Genomic DNA, 4,197 nt, shown 5'->3' on the forward strand with positions numbered 1-4,197 from the left:
TCTTTTAAAGAGCATCTAGTAGCACTTAATTCACTACAACAAAAATGGTTAAAAGCTACCGTCAAAATATGGTTGCTTTTAGATAAAAGCAACCGAACCGGGTTGCTTTTGACTAAAAGCAACCGAACACTGTCGGTAGCAAATAAGGGGGTTGCTTTTCTCATTTCCGGTTGCTTTTATATAAAAGCAACCGCCTTGTTGGTCGCTTTTATTGAATCTTGGATTTGTCCAAATTACTTCATTTTTTTGGCGAAAATTTGAATTTCCCGCCGAAATCAAAGAAATTCTACCAAAATCAGTGGCATTTAATAAGCCACCATAATATTTTCCAGTTGCTTTTATATGCTAATTTCATAAAAAAAAAATCATGCTAGTTTTTTGACAATTCCAATCAAAAGGTGCCCAACAACATTATATTAGGGGGAGGGGTATGAATATACATCATCATATCAGGGGGAGGGGTATTAATAAAATTAAAACAATAAATATATCAAAGCTGCATAAAAATAGATATAACATTTAATACAACCTGTCCAACAACCCTGTACATCATCTCCTGTTTGATCTCAATCAAACAGTACATACCAAAAGATTACATAAAACTAAAGCTAATAAATAACCATCCGACAAAGTCTAACCAATACATACTTTAACTGACTATGGACACAGAGGATAATGAATCAATGTACATCCTCCTCGTCGAGCTCCCCATTTAACAAGAAATCATTCTCCACCGGAATTTCAGGAACATTTTCCTACACAAATAAAAGTAGTCAAGAAACTGTTTTCCGAGTCTTCTTCTAACACATAAACCAGATTAGCAGATGTTCATGTATGTAAACCTTTTTTTTTACACGAAAACATCTAAAGTTCAACCAGTAAATAAATTTATTGTTAAATTACATACCTATAACTCCAACATAAAATACTAAACGTAATACACTAAGATACCAGTGTACAGAACACACAAATCACATCTTACCTCCCCGTCTCCATCCCCTTCCACCGCTGCTAGTACTAGCCTGCATAAAATACAATATTGTGATGTAAGGATCACATTTGCAGTGTATAAAACGACAACGAATGCCTAAATGCGAGGGTAAACTATTTTACAACTACAACAAATGTGGTGTAAAGTATATCATTCTAAGCATGTGATTACGTTCATTTTAATTGTATTTTCCTATCTAACACAATTTATCTCTCATTTGAAAATATCAGGTTCTGATGTAGCAAGATTATCACAGAAATTCACAAAAAACTTCTAATTCCAAATGTAAAAGGAAGTAGAAGTGTTCCAACAAAAAGGACACTTGAAAAGAAAATTTGGAGTGTAAATTTGAGAATTTCTGCATTGTACTAATGTGAATTTGTTTGTCCTTCCCGACAAATAAACAGAGGCAGCAATGAAAGTAGTATATATCGAATTAAACATAGCATATCAATTAAGCCGTCTAAGCTGAAAGATAATTTGGAGTGTGCTGGACCATGATGTGTCAGTGTCAGCCAATCGAATATACATGTTAGGAGGAAAAGTAAATAGCTACTGTAGAAGTAATATGAAGACTCTACAAATTTAAGTCAAACCTGAGTAGTAATCACAACTCTAAAAAGAAATAATCTTGACAGGAATTGGTGAACTAAAGAGTCAAGAGCAGGGTGAACAGCTTCTTGGCTAATAGTTCTTGGCTAATTACTTCATAAAGGAAGCTTCTTTAGCTAAAAAAACCCAAAATTAATTAAAGTATGTAATCACACAGATAACAGGGACACAGAGTTCATGAACTTCATAAAACACAAAAAAGATTATATAAATCAGCAAACAGAGAGGATGTATAGGTGAAGAAACCACCTACTGGTGACTATACTCAACAAACTAGTAAGAAAATTACAAATCCCTAATAAAATATCAAAAATCCCTAATTAACACATCACAAATCCCCAATTAAAATATCAAAAATCAAAATCGCCAAACCCCTAATTTCAAATCCCTAACTCCTAATTAACACAAGTGAAGACAAGCATAAATATAAAAGAGAGATTTGATATGGGAAAATAAAACGAGTTGAGAGAGAATCGACCTGCTGAGATGCGAGGATATACAACTTGCTGAGTTGAGTTGACCTGTTGAGTTTGAGAGATTCCAGAGGTTTTAGATGCCATGACTCCTGCGCGCTGCTGTGATTCCGATCTGGTAGATGAGAATAAAAGAAAGAGATAAGTGAGGGAAAGTAAAGTGGGAAAGAGGGAAAGTGAAAAACCTGGGCTGATATGCGTGGGAACCGGAAAAAAAATTTATTGTTTATTATTTTATTTAAAAATTATTTCAAAAACGACTAAACATAAATTTATATATGTTTTGGTTTTTTTTTTTGCAAAGTATTGACATTATGTGTTTTACCATCAAAACTTGTGGATGATTATTATGTCAAAAATAATCAAAGAAGTAACTTTTATTTGAACTTCATTATTTCAAGTGTGTTATTAAAATATTAATATTATTAGATAGTTTTATTATCAATCGGTATATAACTATATATGAGAAAAAAATTAATTAAAAAACTAATTAAAAATAATTATTATATATTATAATATTATATTTACTTAGACTAAATGGTAATTATTTGAATAATTGAAATAATAATGATATTTAATATTAGTGGGATCATATCCGACTCATTCGATGGATCATAAATTACCCGGTTAAAAAATTAAAAAACCATACATGATGACCATTGTCATAGTAAAGGTCAAGAACTTCTTGTATCGGTCTGTAGTAATTTCCAAGACTTTATTTGTAAGAAGTTCCTACAATTGAAATATTATATAGTTAGACATATACTTTGTACTAGCTTATAACTCGTACCATGCATGGATGATTTATAAAATTTGTGATTTTATTCTCTATTTTTTAAATTTAATTGAAATACAAAGCGATCATGATGGCAGAATTTTTAAATGTTTTGACTTAATTGATAATAAAAAAGTTTATTTGAACATGTTATATATTAAGGAGGCCCCCGGCCGTAGAATAATACCGACCAGCTGATAAAACTCGACTAGCCAATAAAATTATCAATATTTCAGTTTTAATAATAATAATAATATAGTATAGTATAAACATATAGTAGAGATCTATGATATTACTTTTAAATTGATAACATGAAGTATTAAAAAAAAATTAATGTATTTAGTTCAAACATATCATCGGTTATATATTAATAATTATATATAATAATATTTTTTTTAGTATGTGTGTTTCATTTGTTATTTTTGGAAAATTGGTTTTTTAGGTATGAATCTGAAAAGGATAATGTGTTTTGGTTTAAAAGGATAGTTGCTATGTTGTCCAATGTTATTTTGTAGAAAATTAAATCTTTGAATTTGGTTTTAAGCTCTATATCATCATTTACCTGAATTATATAGAAACAAATTATATTTATAATTGTGTCAATAAAAATACAAGCAAATAAGAAAAATATTATAGAAGAATAAAGTAGCTATAGAAGAAAAATGTTATATAAGAATAAAGTAGGTATATAAAAATAATCGGAGGTTGCTTTTATATCTACAATTTTCAATCCTTTCCGCGCGGGAATTTTCCCGCCTACCTTTGCGGAGCTTAAAAGCTACCGCCGGTTGCTTTTATATTTAAAAGCGACCACTTAAAAGCTACCGCCTACAAAAGCAACTAAACAAAAGCAACCGAATGTAAAAGCAACCACTTTCGGTTGCTTTTATGCTTCAATCTCTTATAATTTAAATTGTCTTTAAAAGCAACCACATGCGGTTGCTTTTGAACCTGGTAGCTTTTAGTTGGTGGCTTTTGGCCATTTTTCTTGTAGTGATTTATATTTATGAATATAATATTATGTCCCTCTAACTTTTCACTCTACTTTTTACTTTCTTTTATATTTACTTTCCCTCCCTTCCTTTTAAGAACATAACCGACGATCCATTTTCTTTCATTCAAAATGAATTTATTTTGAACTTCAAACCACTAAATCAATATGAAACACATAATCTATCTGATGATTACTGTATATCACAACTTTCTGCTGATGAAGGCCAGGATCTCCAATCTCAGGTTTTAGTAAGTATACATGTCTCATTGAACACACAGAGATGTAATTAAAAGTTCCTCACAAAAAATAATAATTGAAATTTATTTAAATAAACAATTTTAAATTATCTTTA

The 4,197-nt window shown here is 30.2% G+C and overlaps 1 long non-coding RNA gene across 1 annotated transcript; it reads right to left on the reverse strand.

Moving 5' to 3' along the window:
• Positions 1–468: 468 nt before the first annotated feature.
• On the reverse strand, positions 469–2,259 carry LOC108204086 (uncharacterized). The gene is made up of 3 exons (XR_001803620.2): positions 2,082–2,259; positions 983–1,022; positions 469–755 (listed from the first exon to the last, which is right to left on the reverse strand). It is a non-coding gene; the product is annotated as an uncharacterized LOC108204086 (long non-coding RNA).
• Positions 2,260–4,197: the final 1,938 nt, after the last annotated feature.

The sequence above is a fragment of the Daucus carota genome, chromosome 6, assembly GCF_001625215.2.
Source record: "Daucus carota subsp. sativus chromosome 6, DH1 v3.0, whole genome shotgun sequence".
NCBI classification, from domain to species: domain Eukaryota; kingdom Viridiplantae; phylum Streptophyta; class Magnoliopsida; order Apiales; family Apiaceae; genus Daucus; species Daucus carota.